The sequence below is a fragment of the Lissotriton vulgaris genome, chromosome 3_1 (assembly GCF_964263255.1).
Source record: "Lissotriton vulgaris chromosome 3_1, aLisVul1.2, whole genome shotgun sequence".
Taxonomy (NCBI): Eukaryota; Metazoa; Chordata; class Amphibia; order Caudata; family Salamandridae; genus Lissotriton; species Lissotriton vulgaris.
Genome location: NC_141689.1, coordinates 1,092,706,887 through 1,092,733,827, shown reverse-complemented (window position 1 = coordinate 1,092,733,827; position 26,941 = coordinate 1,092,706,887). Strand labels below are relative to the sequence as shown.

At 49.3% G+C, this 26,941-nt stretch overlaps 2 pseudogenes; both read right to left on the bottom strand.

The window, feature by feature from the left end:
- LOC147727470 (28S ribosomal RNA) overlaps nucleotides 1–628 on the bottom strand; it is a 9,192-nt pseudogene extending 8,564 nt beyond the window's left edge.
- Nucleotides 629–1,280: 652 nt separating this feature from the next.
- LOC147727469 (18S ribosomal RNA) lies at nucleotides 1,281–1,964 on the bottom strand (annotated as a pseudogene; the record flags this gene model as incomplete).
- Between the last annotated feature and the right edge of the window lie 24,977 nt (nucleotides 1,965–26,941).

Below are 26,941 nucleotides of genomic sequence, written 5' to 3'. Positions count from 1 at the left end.
AGCAGAGGGCCACCTGCCACCCCGAAGCCTTCCCAGCCGACCCGGAGCCGGTAGCGGCGCACCGCCGCATAGGAAATGCGCCCTGCGGGGGCCGGGTAGGGCCCGGGCCCCGGTCCCGCGGTGGGGATCCGGGACTCCCGGGCCACCGACCTTCTCGCCGGGTTGAATCCTCCGGGCGGACTGCACGGACCCCACCCGTTTACCTCTCAACGGTTTCACGCCCTCTTGAACTCTCTCTTCAAAGTTCTTTTCAACTTTCCCTTACGGTACTTGTTGGCTATCGGTCTCGCGCCCTTATTTAGCCTTAAATGGAGTTTACCACCCGCTTTGGGCTGCATTCCCAAGCAACCCGACTCCGAGAAGACCCGATCCGGGCGCGCCGGAGGCCGCTACCGGCCTAACACCGTCCTCGGGGTGAACCTAGATCAGAAGGACTTGGGCCCCCTGAGCGACGCCGGTGATTCTGTCTTCTGTACGCCACATTTCCCGCGCCCACCGCCGGGCGGGGATTCGGCGCTGGGCTCTTCCCTCTTCACTCGCCGTTACTGGGGGAATCCTTGTTAGTTTCTTTTCCTCCGCTTAGTAATATGCTTAAATTCAGCGGGTCGCCACGTCTGATCTGAGGTCGTAGTCGGAAGCATGGCGCCGGAGCGTCAAAAGGGGGCTGTCGGGGAGAGGCCGGGCCCCTGCCGGAGCGGGGGCCTGGCCATACCCGGCAGCGCGCGCCATCTCTTTCCCCGGATTGCATCCAGAAGGGCTTCGCCCTTTCCGGGAAGCCGGCCGCAGAGGCGGGCGCCCGAGGCGCGTGCGCGCGGGCAGCCGGTGGGACACCACAGACAGCCTCACGCGGCACGCAGCCAGGCGCCCCGGGACGGGCCTGGGGTGGACCGGTCGCCAGGCCGCTTCTCGGGGGCCAGGCGCGGGGGAGGGGATGGTGCCAGCCCGGGGAAGCAATGCCATTCGGTTTTCCTCCACCCGAGGGGACGTCGTGCCGGGTGAACTTGGATTCCGTCTCGGAGAGGGACAGGGGACATAGGCCGCCCCCTGCCATCCCCGGTCCCTCACGCGTTGGTCGGGCCGTCCCCCCCGGAAGGGGGAAGATGCCCTCCGAAGTCCCGGTCCTTCACCCAGGCGCCCAGTGTGGCCGCGGACCGCTCCGCCGGGCCAGGGCACGCCAGGGCAGGGCCGGGCCCTGTGCCTACGGTGTGTGCTTTCAGGAGGCGGCCGATGGCTTCGGGCTGGCGCCGTCGGTCGCTCTGGCCGCTCCGCTGTTAATGATCCTTCCGCAGGTTCACCTACGGAAACCTTGTTCCGACTTTAACTTCCTCTAGATAGTCAAGTTTGATCGTCTTCTCGGCGCTCCGCCAGGGCCGTTGCCGACCCCGGCGGGGCCGATCCGAGGACCTCACTAAACCATCCAATCGGTAGTAGCGACGGGCGGTGTGTACAAAGGGCAGGGACTTAATCAACGCAAGCTTATGACCCGCACTTACTGGGAATTCCTCATTCATGGGAAATAATTGCAAACCCCAATCCCTATCACGAACGGGGTTCAGCGGGTTACCCGCACCTGTCAGCGAAGGGTAGACACACGCTGATCCGTTCAGTGTAGCGCGCGTGCAGCCCCAGACATCTAAGGGCATCACAGACCTGTTATTGCTCGATCTCGTGTGGCTGAATGCCACTTGTCCCTCTAAGAAGTTGGACGCCGACCGCTGGAGGTCGCGTAACTAGTTAGCATGGAGGAGTCTTGTTCGTTATCGGAATTAACCAGACAAATCGCTCCACCAACTAAGAACGGCCATGCACCACCACCCACAGAATCAAGAAAGAGCTATCAATCTGTCAATCCTTTCTGTGTCCGGGTGAGGTTTCCCGTGTTGAGTCAAATTAACATCATCAAGGACCTCATCTTCGACCTTTCAAGTGGTTGAACATTTGTATATACAAATATATGTATTCCCCTTCTTACCATGGGCACATATTATATAGCCAGATTTACCTGCACATGTTTTGTTTTCACATCCCTCTCAGGGAACATGATATCCATAGAAATTGACTTCCATATGAATTGTCTTTTGAGTACTGACTGCTTGTTTTCTATACGATATTAAGCCCAGTTTTCCTAACTTCTCAATCAGCAATCACATTTTTTGTGCCTAATTTAGAAGCAATGTCTGCAATATTCCAGCAAGATTTCCCAATCTCATCGCTTTATCTTTGATTTTTCATTAGATGTACTTTTCTGTTGATTAAACATTATACTGATCAAGTTCATTGTCTGTGGTTACACTACTATCCTTCATGAATCAATCATTAAACTAGTTCAGGCCTGAGTTCATATGAGACACCTCATTTCCCTTCAAAGGGTTTACTGTGTGTTCTGGGAATTGATATTATATAAAAGTTTGCCCTCTCTTCCTTAATTCTCCTGTTTCTGGAGTGCCTTTACTGTTTTGGAATCTATAATGCTGATTTTACCTAAGAAACTAAGGGGCATATTTACACATCCCTTTCCTCACAGAAACGTCACTTTTAGTGATGTTCATGTGGCGATATGGTCTTCCCCTTATTTGAAAAGCAGTGTTAGGCCACTTAACATGGCTTAACTCTGCCTTGTGAACAAGGCACCCTTTCACGCTATACTTAGATTGAAAGGGGAGGGCAATCGGTGTTGTGTTGGGTGTTCTACCGCAAAACCCATTGATTTTGACGCTTGCCCATATTTACAAGGGTGGTGTAAATATGGGGCAGCACCAAAATTAAGAACAGGGAAAACCTGGTCGACTCTGGTAAAATGAGGAGAAATCCTTTATTTCTCCAAATTTTTAACATTTGTATGTGTGCTGTGTTGTACAGTACACATAAAAACGCCATTAGAGTGTTTATGTGCAGAAAAGTGTCTCTTCCTGCACATAAACAATAATTTTTAAAAATGACGAGTTGCAACGTATGTGTGCTGCACAAAGCAGCACACATAAAAGTCACAAAATGCAATTTCAGATTGTTTATGTGCAGGAAGGGATACCTTCCTGCACATAAACAATCCTTCCCCTCAATGCAGGCACCACAAGAGGCAAAAGCTAAAATATTCAATACCCATAATCATGGAGACCCCTTAAAACATATGCAGAAGGTATTGCCCAGTGACAAGAAGAAATTACAAAAGTATAGCCCTGAGTGGTTTAAAGCCACACGAAAACATATGTATGCTTGGCCAAAAGAAGGAATGTTCAATGACAGGATAATCGAGCATGTTGTCACATACCTCAGAGTAAATATGCAGGAGCCAAATTAATGAAAATGGAAGCCACCATAGCGTTATGGAGAATATTTTGTGAAAAATCAAAAGACTCCTCCAAGTTATTACCCCAGGTACTCCAGCTGATCTCCCACCCCCATATGGCCACAAGAGCCCAAACTCATGGTGCACAGTATCCACCCACTAGTGCAGTTGCAAGAAGCTGCAGTGGGGTTTGAGCACCCTGAAATTGGAACCCCTTCACACTCCCCGACAGACACCCCCAAGGTTACCCCACGACTACCAAAGCCAAACATTGCAAGTACTCCTAGGCATCAAACAAGGGTATGGAACCCCCAAATTTCAGGGCAATTAGAGGCACAGTTCAAACTGCATCTAGATCCAGCCTACCCCAGTCTGATAAAAGCGAAGAACAGAGTTCAGAAGATAGTGAGGACCAGTCTCATATCTCATCCGCAACATTGCAGTTGCTACAGAAAAGGGATACCAGGGAATTGGGTAATTAGAAAGAGATAGCCCACCTCACAGCAAATAGACGTAGGTAATGCAGGGTGGAGTGACTATGTGCATAGGACGGTAGGTATGAAAGGACACCCAACATCTCAAGCAAGTGAACAGGAGCACAGAAGTACTTAAGACAGTTCACCCCCTTGGCAGAAGTAGCAGGGGGTTGTAATAAACTCACCAGACACTGTGCAGGACTGGCTAGAGTAGCAGAGAGGGTATGATGAGAACTTTACAGGACCAACTCAGAGAAGTTTTGGAAAATTAGCAGACAAGATAGAATCCATACACCAGAGTGTGTAGAGAATAAGAGAACTGCTTCAAACCCAAGAAGCAAGTCACCCTACCTATGATATTCAAGAGAGGCCACTCATTGACTTAGACCGGACAAGGGGCATGTAGAGACTGCCTAAACTGACTAATGCAAGGGACAAACAGCATATTGTTCTCCCTGCAATTAGGAAGCCTTGAGCGGCAGAGCTTGAGCAGTGGCAGTTCAAAGCAACCATGGTCAGCCAGACCCCAGAATTGGATCCAGTGAGGTTAAGGGGCGAATGACATTCCACAACAGACCAATGCAGCAAATGACTGTGCAATCAAATTCATGCACCGTAGACCTCACTCCCAGTGAGATCATTGCTGAGGGAGAAACTAGCTGGTAAAGTGTTGTACCATATGTTAAAAATTTAGTAAACTGGGCTGCTTGGTTAACTCCACAAATGAGCCCATGGCCACTAAAAGGGTCCTTTGATCCATGTGAAATTGTTTATTCAGAAGACTGCATTCTGTACGGCGAGGGGGATCCAGATTGGGACTACGTTTACATGATGGAATATCTGCATATAATACAGAAGTACCTCATACAACACCATCCCCAGCATGCCACCACCCCTTGCATTAGAAACCTTGAATACGTAAGGGACTTGGGGCATCACAGTATATTCCTTGGCCACAGATTGACAAGGAAAACTTCAGGCAGAAATTGCCACTGCTTACAGAGGGTGCAGGGAAATGGATCAAGGCATTTGAAAGACAGACAGCAGGGTTCAACTTGGCCAAAGGGAATGTAAAAGCCCTGCTTAGTTCCCTCATAGGGTATGAAACAGGCACAGTATTACAGAAGGCTGAAGTTAGAAATGTGACACTCACTGACACCAGATGTGATGGTCTCCATTTAATATGGTCAGATCTGTAGTGTGGGATCAGCTGAGGAAAATGGACCCCGACAGGCCAGACATCTGATCTCTCATGACCCAGGCTATGCAACTAAATGAGGACTGCACACAATACATCAATATGAGGAACGGGTCAGGGCTGGAAGTGACAGAAGGTAATGCTGTACCTTTTTATAATGTAGTAAAGAAAAGGGCTACCTCCTGATGTGCAAGACCGCTTAGATAACATAGTTACACTGAAAGTCACATAATCCATTCTTGCTACTAAAAACAAGAAAAAGAAAGTATGCAAGCAGGAAGTGGCAGAGAAAACAGCTGCTAAGCTAGTGCAACATAAATTAGAGAAGAAGGTAGCAATGGAAGGTGCTGTAGAGGCAACGGCCACTCAGATGACTGCAATACCTCTGGGAACTGTCCTAGTGACCACCCAATGGCAGTACCCACAGTAGAAGCACGATGAAGGGGCACAGGAAAGTAGTATAGGAGGCAAAGGAGAAGTAGGAAGAGGTAGGATGGGTATTCCAAGAGGGGTTCAGGCATGTTATTATTGTCAGAGGTCTGGGCAGTTTATTAAATACTGGCATACAAAGAGATGGGATGAGCAAAATGGAAGAATTGGAATTTGTAATCAACCAGGTAATATGACAGAACAGCCACTGCTAAATCCACAAGTAATAAAATGTGCAGCTGCCAGCAATGCTCCAAGCACAGCAGGGATCACCTCAACAGAACTACCAAGCACCCACTGTGGGGACTCCACTCCAAAGTGGACAAGAAGGTGTGGTTGGAAGGGTAGGAAATCCTTTCCAGGTGAATCCTGTTGGAGCATAAACACCATAAGGGAGCCTGCAGAGCATTTCTATGTGTCTGTCCAATCTTAACAGTAACTCACAGTTTGGGAGGGAGGAATTCAGATTTCTAAAAGATCAGTGGGCAGACACGGATTCTCTGAGGAAGTTACATGGGTTCCTTTTACCAAACCAGTGGAGATGGAAGTAGGGGAGAGACATGTTGGTGGCTGTTTACTGTTCTTTCCAGCTGCCCAACTAATCTATTAGGAAGAGATTTGATGACCAAATTAAATATGACCATTCATTTTGAACCATATAAACCATAATTTGCTTCACCCCAGGGTTCCTAACTTCCAGAATCAATGTACTACCAGTAGATTCCTCCACCATAGACCAGGGGCCATATGTAGGTAAATATATTTTACCGATTCATAAATATCGAATTTTACCGATTCGGTATTCAGGAATCAGTAAATGAGATGTAGGAAAAAATCGGTAACATTTACTGAAGCGGAAAAATTCGGAAAATGTGTACCGAATCAGTATTTACCGAATCGGTAAATATCGAATCGGTAGATACCGAATCGGAGATTAAAAAAACAAGCAATTGAGGATTCAACCAATCCTCTGCATCCACCCCACCCCACAACCAGTAAGTGGCCACACCCATGCAGGTGCAGACAAAGAGAACCTTCTGGAGAGCTGGGAGAAACTGAGCCACTGGCTGAACATTGCTGAGGAGAACTGCAGGATGGCATCCAATGAATCAGAGAGGGAAGGAGCAGAAAGAAAAAGGAAAATAAAGTTCAGTGCAAGTGAGCTTCAGGTCCTTGTGGAGGAGGTGGTGAAACACCACACACAGCTTTTTGTCAAGCAGTCCTTGCAGGTAGCAGAGGCTGTGAAAAGGAAGATCTGGCTGACAATCCAGGCAAAGGTGAATGCCATTGGGGTGAGCCCACGGGACATAGATAACCTCAATAAAAGGTGGTATGATCTTCGGATCATTACCAAGAAGAAGCACAGAGGAAAGAGGCCAGTGTCACAGGGGGAGGAAGGAGCAGGGCACCTGCCCTCGCTGACCTGGAACAGCTGGTTGAGTCAAACCTGGAGCCCGAGAGTGTGTCTAGAATCGGGGATGCAGGCAGCTCAGCCAGAGCTGCCACAAAACAAGGTAAGAAGCATTTACAGTAATCCTACCCACTTCCCTATCCCCATTTCCCCAATGTGGCTGTGTGACTCACACTCCAGTACAGGTTTTAGTATACACCAGCAATGCATTATGAGAGATGTAGTCAGTGAAATACCCTTCATGACAGTCATCACACTGAACAACAGGGCATGCCATACACATCAGTCAGAAGCAGCAGAGGACATTGAGATAGTGTGACAGGATGGTAATTTAATATTGAAATGCAGGGCTGCAGGACCACTGAGCTAATGTCCATATCTGTCCACAGGAGAGTCATCGCGCAGGACTGCGCAGGAGAAGGAGGGAAGGGCACCCCGTAAGGGAAGAACTGAGGATGCCAGCACAAGTGCAAGTCACAGCACTCAACCACCACCGGCACCAACACCACAGGCAGCTGCACCACTAGAGTCAGCCGCAACAGCAGAGCCAGTGTCGACACTGCTGATTGACTCACCACCACAGCAAGCTTCACAAGAACTCTTAGCCTCACCAGCAGCAACATCACCTGTAGTGGTAAGGCCCAGGAGGCATGCTGTTGTCACTCTCCATGTCATGGAGTCGTCCTCTGAGGACACAAGGGGGGGTGACACAGCAACTGCTCCACTGGAGGAAACAAATGCTGGACTCCAGTCCTCTTCCGAGGGTACGCACACAGGTACGAGATGCCACAGGGCCCGGGAGCACAGCACAACTTGGCAGGGCGATGGGGTCTTCGGAGGGCTGGAGGCCAGTATGGTCAAGGTGCAGTGCCTGCAGGGGAAGGCGATACAGTCAGTTCAAGGACAAAAGCGGCACCTAAACCAGAACATGGTTAATATTGACAGGGGCATCAGTTCTATGGCGGAGAGCATCAAGGAGATGGCTGAGGGCATGCTGGACATGTCCTAGTCTATGATGGTACTTTGTGACAAACTGGACGAGGGCAGGGCAAGAAGGCGCAGGGAGAGGCAGTACATGGAGCAGCCACCAGGGCAGTGAACCGCCTGGTAACTGCCACTTCCCTGCTCTGCAGGCACTCCATGGCAATGCAGGAGGGGCTTGGGCACTGCTGCACTGATGTCACCAGGGGGATGAGGAAGGTGACAACCGCACTGGAAGTGCTGCTGACCACCCAGTCAGCCAACGCTGGTGCACTAGGTGTGGGGGAGAGTGATGAGACCACCAGCAGGAGCAGCATTACCCCCCTGTCCCCAACACCCGGAGGAGCAGCAGGCGGCATGCTGCGTGCCCTGTCTCAGCAGACAGTGAGGAAGGCCAGCTGCAGGCATGCAGCACTGTTGTGCGTGGGCGCAGTTGTTAATGCTGCCCACACATTTATGAACATGATTAGGGTGAAGTAACCCATGACTACCTATTAAGGTTGTCACCATTTGGACTGGCATGGTGTGCCATTTGTTCATTGTCGTAGTGCCCAGTTATTAAAGAACGTCATGTACATGCAAAGCCTGGCTGTGTCTCCTTACTTACTTAGAAATAGTTGCATGTGATCTCTGCCCGTCTCTGTCTCCCATCTGTTCCTGGTGCCACTCCTGCTGTGTTGGGCTCAGACTGTGCATCTTCATCATCATTACCCTCAATACCTGTTAATTCTACTGCTGTTCCTTTCCTAGTGGCAAGGTTGTGCAGTATTGCGCAAGTTGCAATTATTTTACAGCAGATGAGGGGTGAGTACTGACGTGCGCCTTCGCTTTTGTGGAGGTAGCGGAACATGCTTTTTAACAGCCCAAAGGTGCGCTCCACGACGTTGCGTGTAGATTTGTGTGCCACGTTGTAACGTCTCTTACTCGGGGTTGATGGGTTCAGGTAGGGAGTGAGGATGAATGAGCGGATGGCATATGCACTGTCACCTATGTGGTAAAGAGAGAGACATTACTCACATGCACAACAACACCCACATCTGCAATATCTATCTGGGTGTGTCACAGTGTTTTACCTAGCAGGTATCCTTCTCTGAATTCCCCCATTGTCAGGCATGTGTAGATCTCACTGTTCTGGAAGATGTGGGAGTCGTGGGTGCTTCCTGGGAATTTGGCCACGATGTCTGTGATTATGTTGGCAGCATCACAGATTACCTGCACATTTATTGAGTGTGTGGACTTTCTGTTCCTGTCGATGTACTCAGTGGCTGCAGGTGGGCAGATTGGGATGTGTGTGCCATCAATGCAGCCAATCACATGTGGGAACTGTGCTATTTGGTAAAAGTCAGTCTTGATGTTCTGCAGTTCTGCATGTGTGTCAGGGAAGCTGATGTAATAATGCATTGTCTGCATCATGGCCTCCAGGAACTTCCTAACAAAACGGGACAGGCAGCTCTGGGACACCCCACCTATCGCAGCTATCACACCCTGGTAACTGCCAGATGCAAGCAGGTGTAGGCTACAGAGCACCTGCACATGTGGTGATATGGCATGCGCCCTTGGTGTTTGGTGCTCCAAGAGTGGGTGCAGGTCCCTTATCAAGTCTAGGATGGTGTGGGGGTGTAGCCTGTACCTTTCATGGATCTCTGCCTCAGTAAGTTGAAAAAGTGTGATCCGCTGTCTGTAGACTTGCTCCTCCCGTCTCCAGTTCCTCTCTCCTGCTGCCTGTAGCTGTAGCCGCCTTGCTATCAAATAGAAAGCCACCATTCTGATCACACTGTTGCATTTTGGGGCCTGTTTTATGGCCTGCACCTGGTTACCCTCTGCTTTCAATCCATCCGACTCTTAATACTGAATTTCATGAAATTCGGTATTTTCGAAGTTACCTACATCTCTATTTTCATTTTTACTGTTTCTTATTTACCGATTCGGTAAATAAAGATTCGGTAATTTAGAATTCGTTAATGATGAATTGGTATTTACCAATTCATATTTACCTAATCCCACCGGTCTGTAACGGCAAATTTACCGAATTTCGGCCCGGTACCGACCGGTATTTAGCTACCTACATATGGCCCCAAATCAGAACATGATCCAATGATTTGGAAGCATTTACTACAGCAGTATTAACAATCATAGCAGACACATCAGAGTTACTGGGTAGGAGGTTCAATTGCCCAAAGAGTACCTTTTTGGACAACAATGACAATGCTCTGAGTTATTAAATGGCGAGTTGATATTGCAGATAGATGCCTTGAAAATAACACCAAATTATGGTGCTCTGATAGCACACAACCATAATCATGTTTTGTAGGCATGTGTCATCTTCCTAGAGCCAGGAATGTTGGTAAGAAAGATACTGGTTGGCCAACTGTTTGATGATGACCCCAAGAAAGCAGTTGTGGTTTTTCAAGAGCACATACCATTGAGGACAGTGTCAGAAGTCAGACTGCCCATACCGAGCAGAGCATTTGAGTCAGTAAAGGAAGCAGATCTGTCTCAAGTACCAGACGCCTTGTGGACTAAGGGTCCCCACAATGTTGGCCTCGTCCACACTGCCACCCCATGTTGGATTACATTGAAAGAAGGTGCCCTCCTATCCTGATCCTCTCACTCACTGTTCTTCACTAGCAGTTACCACTACAGCCCCCACTTGTTTAATGCTTTTTAATGCTCTAGGTATTGAAACCTAGCACATTGCTTCGCTTCTACTTCTTTATAGATTGCAGACCACCGTTTCATCACCAGCAAACGCCTCTATGTTGTATGGATGTTTTTTCGATTGTCTGATGTTCTTACTGTTTTCTTTTCCCCCCTCCCGTTTTCCTTTCTTTTGTTTTACAAGAAATTCTTTCTCAGGCATATAATACAATGTCCTGATGATGATCCCAGTATTTTTCTTACGGGATCAAAACAGCGTTGACTCTCTGTACACAGCAAAAACAACTCAATTTGTTATTTAACGGTGTCGTTGTTGATTTTAGCTTGCATTCTCTTATATATAGCATACACGCTTTTGTCCTACCTGAGCCCTTGTTTTGTTTTTGTGTTGGACGCAGGATTGTGTCCCACTTTATTTGTGCCTTGAATTAAAATAGCTTTAATATAGTACTGATTTCGACTCCTATGTATTCTCCTTGTCGGGGACAACTGTGTATGTTACTCACCAATACCCAAGGTCCGTGACCATAATAATTGGGTTCCCTTGTTCCTAAAAACACTATGGGGCCCATTAGGATGTCGGGCAGATCACCACTGCCATGGGGGCGGTGGTGATCCGCCCGACATCCTTTGCCGCCCGCCACCTATTTTCCCCACCATATTACTGTGGCGGGGGGACCGCGGTGGACAGGAACACCGTCCGCTGCTTTTCCGCCCCGGTCACCTTGCCGGGCGGAAAAGGGTTTATATGGTGGCGGTTTCTATCAGACACCGCCAGCCATATTACGATGTCCTTTGGGAGATGCCTTTCCATGGCAGCAATGCCGCCACGAAAAGGCAGGCGGTCTTTACTTTGGGGGGCCCTGTGGGCCCCCATGGTGAAGGTGAGGTGGGGGTGCACATGGGTTGTACCTATGGTACCCCCCTGCATTTCAATGTACAACATGACAGGCACCACGCAGTGCCTGTCATGTTGTGCATTGAAAACCACAACGTGCATTTTTAACATTGTGGTGGGCCGTGCTGAGAGCACCGCCCGCCACAATTTAAAAAATGCGGGATGCGCCCACCACTGTGGCGGGCGCATCCAAATTCCCCCTACGGGACCCCTGCCCTTATGGCGGGTGGTCCCGTTGTCTGATAGGGTGGCGGGCGGACAAAGTCCGCCCGTCATCCTAATGTTCCCCTATATCTCTTCTAACCATTCTTGCACAGAAAGGATACAAAGTAGAGAGGCGGAAAATTCTACACTGTCAGGAAGAAGTCCAATACTTAGGACAATTGCTGTCAGCGTCTGGTAGCCGTATAACACCTGGAATGGCAGTGTGCATCCACTAGATGACAGAAGCAGAAACTGTCAAAAGAATACAGACATTTCTGGGTCTCTGTAATTATGTGAGTCAGTGGATATTTGACTATATCACACCTATAGCTCACCTGTTAGCTGCGATCAAACGAGCAAGAGACAGATAGGACAGGATAACATGGACACCAAAGATGAATGAGACTTTTCAGAAGCTGAAAAGTGAAATAACAAATTCTCCAGTTTTGGGAACCCCTGAATACACCCATCACATAAATCAGTGGGCTGCTGGACTCTGTAATGAAAGGACACTATCCCTGTGAACAGGCTATTGCCACTGCAGCCTTGCAGTACAAAAGAGCCCCCTCAAGGTTATGGGGCACCCTTGAAGCTCTATTCCAGAGCATGTAGTATTTGCTATAATTCAGAAGGTGCAGACCTCTCTGACTAATCAGAGTGTCCAGGTAAGAGGTGATACTGTCACTGCCATATTTGAAGATAGTAAAGGGTCACACAGTAAATCCTGCGATATTCTTTGCCCATCCAGTATTAGACCATGAGGAGGATGCACATGTCTGTGCAACGTATAGTACCAACAAATGTAGTCAAGCCATAGACGATTCTACACCATGTAGCATTGTCTCTTGTGTTGATGGGTCCCCTTTGCAGCTGAAAACTGCGGCAAAAGCAGCGATCATTTCATTTCGCCTGCCTTGGTAATATGCCCCATAGTCTCCCCCTCGGCAGCTTCAGCAAAAGGGCCCAGAACACAACTACCGGACGGCATCATCAGCGCTGCAGTGCCATTTCCTGTCACAGGTTTGTCTGCCTCCAAGTCCGAACCATAAACATCTCCCTTGTTTAGGGCTTACGCCCCAATTAAAAGGATGGCTCTCTCGATACACCGCTTTTTCACATCAAACCTCTCATCGCCCTCCACAGGAAGATGTTTCACTTTATGTATAAGGCCTTGTGTCACCGCATCTCAATAGAGTATTGTGATGATATGAACCACCACCCTCACCCCTTTTTTGGGCACGTATTTATTTATTTTATTTTTTATTTGAAAACATTGTATATAACACTGGCTCGACCCGGAGGTATCAGAGCGCTTTACAAGAGTACAAAAGGATTGAAAGACACGGCATAGTTATTTAAAAGCTGAGCATTCATGTAAAACACCAGAACAATAAAACAAGAAGGGCAAAGAGCAATATACATGGGGGCTAATTTAAACAGTAATCTGAGGCACAGGCTATAGCAACACATTCGGAGAGGTAACATAAAATAGATAAGTTCAGACAGAATGGGCTGGTGGGCTATTTTGAGCAGTAACAAGAAGCAGGGTATGGTTACGTGAAAGTGAAAGGAGGGAGAAAAATGATTGTGGATTGGGCTAAGGATGAGAAATAAATGGATAAGAATAGGGAGTAAGGTACATAGCAGGAGATTTTTGGAGGAGAGGGGGGGTAGTAGACAGAGAAGAGGGGAGAGGCAGAGGGAAGGGGGAGGGGTATGAGTGATCTAGGTGAAAAATAAGAAAGAGGGGAGGGAGAGGTGAGAGGAGGGGATGAGGAAAGGGTAAGTAAGGATGGGGAGGAATAGTGATAGGGATGGGGAAGGGTGAATCTAGGGAATCGGGATGAGATAAAGGACAGCAGGGCGGTGGAGGTGGGAGTAGGGCTGTGTTTGGGTTTTTTCTATGAATCCTAATAAAAACAGTTTTAAAAAGTTGTCCCCAGAACACAATAAAAAGATAGAGTTCACACAGGTGTAAACACGCAAATCAAACATTAAAGTATCTACACATCCAAGGCGGTATACAGCAGTGCATGGGGTAGCATATAAAGTACAGGAGGAGGTGCAAGGTCCCTGAGGGGTCACTGATGTTAGGCCCCTCTGCACACGAATAATGACTTATTTTGCTATTAAACTGTGGCTCGGGAGCCTTTCATGTACTTCCATGAGGGCCATTGGTACCCTTGCTTCGCCACTGCAAGAGTGTGTTCAGTGCTTAATTTGTGCCGGTGCTTTCTGGTGCTGAGCACACTCAGGTGCAGCTTGATGACATCACAACCAGGAAGTGTGACTACCCAAGCAGCGGATTTGGTCTGAGATCCAGCGCAAAGTGAATGCTGTTGGTGTCACACACGGAATTGTGGAATACTTAAGAAAGCGCTGGTACGATATGCGCCAGTGCTCCAAGGTGAAGGTGGCTGCCAGGTTGGAGCAGGCCAGGATGACTGGTGGAGAGACCTCCATTGACTCCACACCTCTAGTGGAACTGGTTGAGGGGACCCTGCTTCCAGAGAGTGTAATGGGCGTGGCCGGCCTGGACAGCTCCGACCCCCGGTACCAGGACAATGTGAGAAGCATGCCATCACACCCCTGATACCCCCAACTACCCCCACACACCCATGAGGGACCCAGTGGCAGGACAAAACTAGAAGTCCAGTGCAGGTACACAAGCACAAACAGCAATGCATTATGGGAGCTGTAGTCACATGCACATTATGGTGGTTCATTTACACCCAGCCAGTCCCCAATAGCATGTGCACATCAGGAAAGGCAAATACAAGTTACATGTAATCCCAAACAGTGATATTTAATACATGACAAATGCAAGTCAGAACAGTAAATTAATGTGTGCTTTTATGTCCACAGCACCATCTGTAACACAGGCAACAGGCAGTGGAAGACAGGACGATTCCCCTAACCCACAAGCAGCAGTGCAAGAGGATGAAACAGAGGAGGAGGACAGCCCAGTAAACCTTCCAAAATGCCGTAGGAGGAATGTAGTGCCACCACTGCTCCCATTGGAGGACGGGGCCAAGGCACTGATGGCGATGTCCAACCTGTCCCAACAGAGCCAGAGCAACAAGACCGTGCATGTGCTGATCCAATGACAACATTTCCAACCAGGTGCAGGGCTCGTACATCCACCAGTGTTGCAGACCCAGGAGATGACACAGTGTTCGGTGGGCTGGAGATGCACATGTTGCAAGTACAGCGCCTGTAGGCCAAAAACATAAAATCACTACAGTGGCAAATCAGGGTAGGCTTCATGGGCATGACGGGTGCCCTGGAGGCACTCTGGGTGGAACTAAAGGCCGACCGTGCTGCTAGGCGTAGGGAGATGCATCCCCTAGATCTGTACACCCGGGCGGTGAACCGCATGTCCTCAGCTACAAATGTGCTATCAAGGCACAGCATCTGTATGCAGCGTGAGGTGGCACACAACAGCCAGGACGTAGCAGGGGCCCTGGTACAAGTCACATCTGCTGTTGATGAGCTGCAGGCAGCTCGCACTACTGGGCCAGGAGTCCTAACACCCACAGATAAGGACACACAATCAGAAAGGAGTAGCATGGATAGGCGCTGTAGTAGGCGTAACAGTAGACATATTAGGCCAAGTGAGGAGGGCACTGTGCAACCCCAAACATGAGCTTCATCCCGACAGCGCCGCAATTGAGGCGCACTGACTAGGACCACTGGATGGATGCAGCTAACCACTTTACATGGACACTTGCTCCTGATTAAAGAATTGCACTGTGACAGTAACATGTGCTGGACATTGGGAGATCCATTGTGTGGCACTCAGTCTGTGTGCTGTCATTCATCCTGAAGTACAGGAAATACAACACAGTCTCACAAATGATATCTAGCATTGTGCCATATTTTCTTACCTAGAAATAGTTGTGTGTAATCTCATCTCACCTCTGGTGCCCATCAGCTGCACCAACTACACCGGCTGGCCCCTCCACATCTGATGAATCCGATTCACTGAGCTCCACCCATGTGCCTTTCCTGGTGGCGATTTTGTGCAGCATGGCACATGATCCCACTATCTTGCAACAGGTCTGGGGGCTGTATTGTAGTGCCCCTCCACTCTTATGTATGCATCTGAATCTGCTCTTGAGTATCCTGAAAGTCCGGTCAGTGGTGCCTCTGGTTGCTATGTGGGCACTGTGGTATCGCCGCTCCCCAGCGTTGGCTGGATTCAGTTAGAGAGTCAGTATGAACTCACGGACCGCATACACACTGTCACCTGTAGGGTGGGAGGAATATGGTTAACCACTGTCCTGCACATGCTATCCTTGACTAGTGTGTCCTCTGTACAAATACATTTACCTAGTAGATATCCCTCACCAAACTCCCCACTTGTGAGTCAACGGTGTATCCCACTGTGGCGGAAGATGAAAGCGCTGTGCGTGCTGCCTGGGTATTTTGCGACAATGTCGGTGATGATGTGTTTGGCGTCACACACCACCTGTATGTTCAGGGAATTATAGGATTTGCGATTCCTGAACACATACTGATTCTGGGAGGGGGGGGATATGGCAACATGTGTCCCATCTATGCATCCATTGATGTGGGGGAATTGTGCCATTTGATAGAACTCCTGCTTGGTCTGGCCTAGTGCCTGTGGGGTGCTTGGGAAGTGGATGTGGTGATGCAGCCTCTGTACCATGGCATCAACGAAAGCGTGGAAAAAGCGCGACAATGCACTCTGTGACACCCCTCCTGCTGAGGCTATCTCCCCCTGGAAACTACCTGATGCCAAGAGGTGCAGTGAGCACAAGACCTGGATGTGGGTAGGGATGGTGTGTGTCCTGCGTGTGGGGTGTTCAAGAATAGGTTTGCATTCTTCAATTAAATCAAGGATGCTCTCTTCATCCAGCCTGTGGTGTGTCTGGATATCCTCCTCAGTCCGCTGGAACAGGGTCATGCGCGCAAGGAATATCCTCTCCTGGAGTCTCCTCCTCTGTGCAGCAGCTCTGAGTCGCAGCCTCCTGGCTATCACATACAGCCAAGCCATTGTGGAAAAATGTGTTGCATTGCACGACTCCTTAAATAGTTTGCACCTGGTTACCACCTGCTCATACTTGGTGGTAATTGCGATTCTCTAATTTGCAAATTTTGTGAATTCGCTATTTGCGAGTTTTTCATACATTGCATAGCAATTTCTTAATTTGTGATATTCAGTTTGTGAATTTTGCAAACTGAGTAAATCGCAAGATAAGAAAGGGAATTCGCTGAATTCTGGTTCTCGCAACGTAAGGAATCGCTATATTTGCAATTTCTACTTTTGCGATGCGATTGTGCCTCATAGATAGGAAATAGCAAATTTTTAATCGCAAACGCAGTTTTTTGCAAATCGCAGCATTTGCGACTAAAAATTAGGTTGATACATATGGCCCTAAGTTTGCTACTTTCAAGATGAGCACAACAACAGTTGTTTAATATGCATTTAAAATGACAAATACCTGCTGCCTGAGCCATTTCTGTATCTTTTAGTGGCCTGGAATCGTCTCTACTGTCACACCGTTAGGAGTGAGATGGTTAGTTATTGTGGTGGTGCAGTCATTAGCAGCACTGGCAGGGCCATTGACCCCTCCTGACAAGAGCCCTGGCACTTCGTGTTTTTATAAATTAAGCATTGGTGTTCCTGAACAGATTTAACCGGAGGTATGCCCCCGAACACCAAATTCTGCCTCCTTTGTGGTCTGCCTGTAAATCGTTTCTTTGGTTTTCTGACGCTTTCAGACATTTTCTATGCCGCCTTAGAGGTCAGAACGTCCCCTGCGGCTTCCTCTGATGTCAAATCTTTACTTAATAAGAAAAAAGCGAATAAAGGAAAAATGAATTAATGTGCAGGATTAATGTGTGTCTCTGGACATTTCTTTTCCACGTCGAATTACTCAAAATGCAGATTTGTGGGATTATACATAAAGTCTCCCGCTATAGGAGTCAATGGTGTTTTGTGCTTCACACCATGAATACATTCATGCTTCCAGAATCAATCTTCCGGGCCATTCTCTGCAGCTGGAGGAAATCTCGCGTGTACACGCCCCTGCTGCTCCTGCCATTGGGGTGTATATATGGAGATATTTTGCCGGCTATTCATCAATGCTCCTTGGAGCTGAGAAAAGGTGGGCACATTAATCACTCCTTTCGAGATACCTCTTCAGAGTGAGATATTTAGCGCCCTTTGGTGCCTTTCAAACGCCTCGGTCCCCAAGGTGTGCTGTTACATGCGCACGCCTGCCTTTTAATCTGTAACTAGGCAGTCGAATCGCGAAACTGCACTGCAGCGTTTTGAAGTCCAAAACACATACTTGATTCGAAAAGAATATTCGTCGGTCCAGTCATAATTGAAACACAGCATGCAACTGGAAGCTTCTTACTGATCTGGGACCATCATGTGGTTAGACTATGCGTACTCACAAACATTTTTCCAGGAGTCAAAATATTGTGTCTTTCATGTGACACATTGATGCCAGCAGGGTGACGGTCAGGAAGAGAGGGTGACAGAGGACAGTGCCAGTCAGGTGGGTGTATAGTAAGTGAAGCATATACTTCTGCTGAATTACACAATGTGAAACCAGAAAACCAGGAATTATTCCCAGCTTCTCCACTTTACCAAATTGTGCGACACTAGGCAATTGTTTCATTTCACTTTCCCTCCTTTTTATTCACTATCACATATAAAAGGAAGTCGAAATACATGACTTCAGGATGTGCAATGGGCAAAACCTTCTCCTATGTTTGATTTATTAAACGATAATGCTGTTCGTGTTTAAGAGGAACCCAGCTCAAAGGGTGCACTTAACAACTGACTTGCATTCCACTTCAGACGTTTAAATTACTGGGCACTCTTCTTATTGAATAAATATGGGGTTCAGGACGTAGACGCATAGGCCTTCCTAAATTACAGCTGGCTGCAAAACAAGGAGGACTGAGAGTTCAGACCTGCAAGCTTATTGCTATGCACGCCCAGGGCCGGTCCTAGCATTTGTGGGGCCCCGGGCAGAATATGAACATGCGAGGCCCCTATAATTTGCATAAGATTTAACCTGACAGGAAGTGACCTCATAGGCAGGGGCGGCTGGTGACATTTGAAAGTGGTGAGGCGTAAACTAATTTGCATATTGCACCGCAGCGATCGAGCGCAGTGAGCGAGCCCGAACCACCTTGCATCCATCCATACATCATTCATGCATCCACCCATCCATCCACCCATCCACCCAGCATACATCATTCATGCATGCATCCACCCATCCATCCATCATGCATCCGCCCATCATGCATGCATGCATCCATACATCATTCATGCATCCACCCATCCACCCAACCATCCTGCATCCACACATCATTCATGCACCCACCCATCCATCCACCCACCCATCCATCCATCATGCATTAATCCATCATGCATGCATCCATCCATCCATACATCATTCATGCATCCATCCATCCATCCATCCATCCACCCAACCACCCAACCATCCTGCATCCATACATCATTCATTCATGCACCCATCCATCCATCCATCCATCCATCCATCCATCCATCCATCATGCATCCACCCATCATGCATGCATCCATCCATACATCATTCATTCATCCACCCATCCATCCATCCACCCACCCACCCATCCTGCATCCATACATCATTCATTCATGCACCCACCCATCCATCCATCCACCAATCCATCCATCATGGATCCACCCATCATGCATGCATCCACCCATCCATCCACCCATCCATCCTGCATCCATACATCATTCATTCATGCATCCACCCATCCACCCACCCACCCACCCATCTATCCTACATCCATCATTCATGCATCCATCCATCCATCATGCATGCATCCATTCATCCATCCATGCACCCATCCACCAAACAATCATTAATGCACCCACCCTGCATCCATCCATCATTCATGTATTTACACATTTCTGCAGCAGATGCTTTAACACACTGAACTATCGCAAGTCATTTGTGCAAGCTAAACACCGAAAAACACACTCTTACCTTGCTGCCGGTCCCGCACACGTCACAGGCTCACAGCGCCCCTGGCCAATCCTGGCGCCAGGGGCACAGGTACCCTCTCGCCCGCAGCACGCCCATTAGGGCTCCTGATGGGCATGCGCAACGCCGCCAAAACACAAGTGCGCATGCGTGGGCACGGGTAAAAATTCACCCTCCGTCCCCACGCATGCGTACTTGTGTTGCCGTCTGTGCATTATCATGCCAATGAATCAACATGACGCCCGCCCGGCGGTCTGACGTCATGTTGATTCATTGGCATGATTGTCATGAGGGAGCTGCGGGCGGCGTTGGGCAGGGGGGCTACACCCCCACGCCCCAATGGATGAACCGCGCCTGCTCATAGGGTCAGGAAATAGGCCCAGCACCAAAATAAAAGTGGCCCCCATTAGTGAATTAGTTAGCTAGAAAAGTGTCAAAATTAGGGAAGTTTTTAACTTGTAAAGACATGCTGTTTACGTTTTTTGTAAGGTATGAGAGATTGCATAATTTTATTTTGCTGCAGGCAATGTTTGTTTTAATATCATGAGAATCAACATTAAAAACATGTTCATCTGACCATAAAGCAGGCAAACAAACAGCCCAAAAAACAGGTCAAATACTAACCTGGCAGATTGGACCATTACACACTGCCTGATTGCCCTAATGTCCAACCCGGCCACTGTGTTATACAATTATTGTGCTGATACAGGATCATTGTTTTTGTTGGTAAAGTAAAGGACATGAATATAGGGTCCGGTAGGGGCCTGTTTCAATGTCGATTTTAATTTACCACCAGGTAAAGACTCGAGGGACCTAGCACACTGAAAGCCCTAGTCCAGCCAATTTTACATTCTGATTGTGCTACTCTTCCTGCACCTCTTGTCTGGCTGCTATCACACCTATCTGCTCCCCCCGCCCCCTCTCACTTGGTTCCGTATTTCGCACCCCTTTCATTTACTCTGTGCTCCCTTTCCCTAGTCCTGGATGAGCTGAGCTGTTTTCAGTGTGAGGCGCCGTCATTCTATCTTTCTTTTAGCGCCCTGCAGGTTATCCTGCTTCTTATTCAACCAGGGGAAGGGCACACTTCACAGGTGAGGGCTCTTGAATGACCTGTCTAATGGCTGCTATCCTCATGTAGATGCAGCGATTAGGCCAAGGCAGGCAGATATTGATTAAATCCCTTGGGCCTCCTGGGCCCCCTGGGCCTCCAAACTCTGAAGCATTTGAAAGCGCGAGGCCCCCTGGCTGCGAGGCCCTGGGCCGCTGCCCACGCTGCCCATGCCTAGCGCCGGCCCTGTGCACGCCAACTGCAATGGTTAGCATACTGAATCGCAGGCCGCAACTTACGAGAAATCACTATGACTCCCCAGGCATAGGAACGAGGAGACCTACATGCACTGCTGCTACCAGGCAGCAAAATTCCTACGACGGCGCCTCCACTCTTTTGGACGGCCTTGTTATATTGGAAGAAGGCAACGCAATACACTAAGATATTGGTGTCTTACGTGCCCAACATACCCCTACTGGGACTCCCTCTTAGACATATAGTGGCATGGGTGGAGACGGTGGTGACCACACTAGATACGTTCTTTACCAACAGCACTTTAATGAATCATGATGCATTTGTGAGAGAAATGGGACTGCCAAATAGAATTTTTCTGCTCCATGCACACATCTCTCGTTATGTCTGAACAGTGTGGGCCCCAGTAGGAGATGAGCTGTCAACACACGCACTGACACACATGCAATATTTGATGGGCAGCTGTAGTCACCTGACGAAATGGTTATAACGGGGTTTTTGTACACATACTTTAGTGTTTAGTTTAGGTCAGTTTCCAGATCTACCGGATAGCTGACCTCTGACCCTGCCTGCAGGTAGGTTGCCCCCCCAGCCGCTACACGGTCCTCCTGCCACGCTGTGACGCTGTTGCATTGCTGCTGACCCTTGTGCCCTTGTGCCCTGTGCCTCTTCCCTCTTTGCTCCCTGTGCCCCATCTTCCACTTTTGTCTGGTTCTCACCCCCTTGTTTTTTCCGCCGTTTTTTCCTCTCTGTTTTCCGCCGTTCTTTTTTTTCCTCTCTGTGCCGCTGCTGACCCTTGTGCCCTTGTGCCCCATCCCCCGTTGCTCCCTGTGCCCCTTCTCCCACCTTTTGCCTGTTTTTCACCCCCTTGTTTATTCCGCTGTTTTTCCCTCTCTGTACCCCCTTCCCCCGTTTCTCCCCCCCTTCTCCGTGCCTTTTTCCCGCTGCTGCGGCCGTGCGGCCCCGCCCCCGCCGTCCCATTCGCCACCCCGCTCCTGCCTCCCAGCTGCTCCGCCCTCCCACACCCCCTCTTATGGAGGCCGTGCAGTGGCCGCGCAGCGGGTGTGCTGCTGGCAGCCAAAGTCAAGCCAGTCTGTGCATGTCCGCGCCTGGACCAACGCCCAGCGCCAGAACCCCTGGACCCCGCGCCCCCGTTGCTCCCTGTGCCCCTGCTCCCACTTTTTGCCTGGTTTTCACCCCCTTGTTTATTCCGCTGTTTTTCCCTCTCTGTACCCCCTTCCCCCGTTTATCCCCCCCTCTCCCTCCGTGCCTTTTTCCCGCTGCTGCGTCCCTGCGGCCCCGCCCCCCGCCGTCCCATTCGCCACCCCGCTCCTGCCTCCCAGCTGCTCCGCCCTCCCACACCCCCTCTTATGGAGGCCGTGCAGTGGCCGCGCAGCGGCCACGCGCAGCGGGTGTGCTGCTGGCAGCCAAAGGCAAGCCTGTCTGTGCACGTCCGCGCCTGGACCACGCCCAGCGCCAGAACCCCTGGACCTGCGCCCCCCACAACACCAGACTGCACTTTGACTCCAGCACCCTCCACGCACTCAACACCATACGAGACCACCCCTGCTACCGGGCCACCCCGAAGCGCACCCAAGGACCCTTCGCCTGCCAGAACTGCAGATTCACCAGCATCCAGCCAACCAAACCTCCAGCCAGAGAACCCAACCACCTCCGCTGCATCCTCCTCAACACCCGCTCCGCTCGCAAGCACGCCATCGAACTCTGGGACCTCCTAGACTCCACCAATCCCAACGTCGCCTTCCTGACGGAGACCTGGCTGAACGCCACCTCAGCACCAGACATCGCCATAGCCATCCCACAGGGCTACAAGATCTCCCGCAAAGACCGCACCAACGGAGTTGGAGGGGGAATCGCTATTATCCACAAGGATACCCTCAAAATCTCGACCAACACCGACGACACCCTCACCACTGCCGAGCTCATGCACTTCCAGATCCACACCGACCACAACACCACCCTCAGAGGAACACTCATCTACAGACCACCCGGTCCGCGACCACCATCGCCGACCTCGTCAGCACCCTCGCCTCCACGGACTACATCCTCCCCGGGTACCTGAACTTCCACCTCGAGAACAACAACAACGCCAAATCCACCACACTGATCGACAACCTCGCCAACCTCGGACTCAAACAGATCGTGACGACACCCACCCACACCACTGGACACACGCTGGACCCCATCTTCTCCACAAGCCCACACATTTCCTTAAACCACACCACCGAATCCCACTGGACCGACAACAGATGCGTCCACTTCACCTTCAGGAAGCCCGCCACACACCACCGCACCCAACAGCTACCACACCGCTGCTGGGTCAAGGTCACCAAGGACCAACTGACTACCACCCTCACCCTGAGATCACCCGCCGACCTCACCGACCCAGACACTGCAGCAACCAACCTCAAACAGTGGATCAAGGACTGCGCCGACACCCTCGCCCCTCTCAAGACCTCCACAACCAAACACACCAACAAGATAGCCGCCTGGTTCACCGAAGACCTCCGGATCTCCAAGCGCACCTATCGGAAGCTGGAGAATAAATGGCTCCTCGTCCGAATACCAGACAGCTACACATCTCACAAAAGCGCCACCAACTCGTCAGGACCGCCAAGAGGACCGCCTGGACAACAACGTACACAACACCAAAGAGCTCTTCATCGTGAATGAACTCTCCAACCCTAGCTCCAACAGGACTGCTGGGTCAGCACCAGGGTGCATAAGAATGTATCTGGGGGGTCATTGCAAGGGTGAGCAGGGTCCTCACCAGAAGAAGGAGGGGGACATAAATGAAAACAAAAGGTCCTCTTAAGGCCCCAAACTAGTTCTATGATTCGGGGCTTCCATCCCCCTACTGAAAAGAAGAAGTGGTTTCCTGATATTAACTCTGGAGGGAATGCATGCCTGAAGTGTTTTGAGTGTCAGCAGGAAAGGATCTTCAAGGGAGATGCCAAGTGTCTTAAGTGGACACCGCCCCCCACCGGTGGGCAGTCACTGGGGCTGGCTTGCGTAATGCTTGGGGAGGTGACAGTCCCAAAAGGTTTTGGGGACAGTGCAGAGGTTACCCTTGTGTCCCTGGGTGACAGTGAGATGGTACAGAAGACCCACATGACTGACAATACTTGGAAGTACAGTCATTGGGTCACCATCAATGGGCAGAGGTGGACTTTCTGAGGGGCACAGGAACCTGCATGACCACCGTCCAGAGTCTCTGGTGTCTTCAAAGTAGGTAGTCCTGAATGTGTTCCATGCCAACCATGGGAAGTGCTACCCAGTGGCTCTGGTTCCCTTTGAAAGAGGGGATCTCAGGTTCCTTGAGTGTAGCTTTGAGTCTCTCCATGCCTGTGGATTGTCTGATGAGCAGTGACCTGGAGTATACCGCCAGGAAGGAGGTAGAGCTCAGGTCCCACATGGGGATGTTGGGGTTGCCTGAGTGAATGTGCTTGACCCCCGGTCCATGGCAGCATGACAGGGTGGTCAAGATGACTTGGAGCCCAAAAGATTGACCCAGACACCTGCCAAGAAGAGAAAGGCCAAGGGTGCGGGGAAATCTGCACTTGAAATTACCATGGTCCAGCAGGAAGCTGACCCTGAAAAGGACACCACCAGGAAAAGAAGTTTCTGAACTGGGGAAACTGCCTGGGCTGACCAATTAACAGAAGGAGGGAGGAGTTATTCAGGGAATACAATTAATGCCCTTCTCTTGAGGGTCTGCAGCAGCAGGCTGAGACCCTAGCAGCCGGTGGCCCTCTGGTAAGCACCTGATTTACTTGGAGAATGGTCTCCTGTATAGTGACCCTAAGGTCCCTGAGCCTGGTGTAGTCCCCAGTGCTACAGGACCTTCACAATGGGTCTATCTCAAGATGTGCCCCCTGGCAGGTCATTTGGGGAAAGACAAGATCTTTGACAGGTCTGTTATCCACTTTTAGTGGCCTCATCTTAGTTAGGCCTCATATGCGCACTGTAGTTCCTGTCCTACCTGCCAAGCAAATAGCAAGACAGGACTGAAGTGCAAGACTGCTGTATTCAACAGATTTATTCTGGTCTTGCTGGACCATGTCACCCAGAAGCTATCCCTCTGATGACAGTGACTGCACCCATTGTGGCCAGGGCACTGATGGTATCCTTACACATGTCCTAGCAAGTTTACTTGCTACTTGAATCACACACGACAAATTGGTGATTTTCTTCAAAGAAACCTATCTTTACAGGCACTTCACTTGAAATAGGATTCGTGACTTGTTTGTTTGTAATTCCTAAAACTTGGATCTTCTTTTCAGAGTTGGGTAGGTCTTGGATTTCCGCTGTCCTAACAGTGGAACAGGTAACTCCAGTGTCAATGCGAAACAACACATGGTGGCTATTCACTCCACCTTCTTCAAATGGTCCACTCTGGTCTGCCTCTAAGACTGCATCAAGCACACAAACCTCTTCCCCTTTAAGGCCTTGTCATTGTGCCAAATTTTTATCAAAGTTCTCATTCTCAATCATAGGGAATTGCTGATATGCATTCTGGTTCTGGGTCTGAAATGTATTCCTTTTCTTGCTTTGAGCATCCGATAAAACCTATTCTTGTGCTACCCTTGTTTTGTTGAGCCATAGAGACTTGTGCAACTAGCGTTCTTGGGATATGTGTCTGCATAGGCACTTTAATTTGATAGATAGGAGTGTTTTGCATGTGGACCAAATTTCCTTACTTTGCTGGATTAACAGTATTTATTCCCACTCTAATGAGTTTACACTTGTGTTTCCAACGCCCGATTTTGTTACAAAGAAGACATGGAGTCATTTTCAATGTTGCAATATCTGCACCTGTACTTGTATCAATTGAAACTCCTTTAAGAGCTTCCCTGAACACCAACCATACCTCTTTGTACACATTGGTGAACATTGCCCTGCATCCTATTCTGGAATCAAACATTATGCATTGTACCATCGTTTCCTGCAAAAGTCTGATTCTTAAAACCTTTATGTGCAAACTTCATTTGTGCCAACTTGAATTTCTCTTTCATTTTCCTGTGCTTCATTTCTTGTTCATCACTACAGAAATTCACTACATACTTCAGAACTTCATCTAATGAATTAGGGGCTGATTATGATGGAGGATTTTCCGCATCCTCAGGGCCTGCGGACCCACTAAAGACCCACCGCCACATTAGGATGGCTGGTGGGTCCTGGTTTCAGTCCGCCGCTTTTCCGCCGTGGTTGACTTACAACCGCGGCGGAAAAGCTGTAACGTGGCTGGCGGTGTCTATCGGACACCGCCAGCCACATTAGGATGGTATAAAAGAGATGCCTTTCCACGGCTGCTTTTCCGCCGTGGAAAAGCATGTGTAACTTCACTGCGGGGCCCGTTGCGGGCCCCCTGGGTGAAGGGGGGTGGGGGGTGCACATGGGGGGTACCTATGGTACCCCCCTGCATTTGTATGCAGTAATCGTCAGGCACCGCACGGTGCCTGACGCTTTCTGCATACAAATGCAATGTATGCATTTTTAGCATTGCGGCGGGTGCAGCTAGAAGCCGCACCCGCAGCAATGGTAAAAATAGAAGATGTGACCGCCAGGGTGGCGGTCACATCCTAATTTGACAGAAGGGAACTCCGAAGGCCATGCGGAGGTTCCCTCCTCCTCTATAGTCGTAATGAGCCCCTAAGTCTGCCAACAAATATTATTCTGCTGTATATGCTGACTAATCTTTGATCACACACTGCGAAATAAAGAAACCCATATTTGTGGGTTCAAGATGCATCTCACCTGTATGTTGCTGAAATTCCTTTTACTATGTTTCATAATAATCATGCGCTGATTCTTTGATTCCTGCTGATATCCGTTCAATCACACATAATCCAAGTACTTTGCAGGCAGCCTGTCCTTCAAGAAGGTAATCACCTCACTGTACTTACTCATCACAATAGGTGATGGTACATTCATAGGAGATTCTCTTGGAGGCTCTTCATTTGGCAAATGTATAGCAACTTTGCATTCAGCCCAGAAATCACTCGGGACAACAATGTCAAAGAACATATTCAAATCAGTCCACAGCATCTTTGAAATT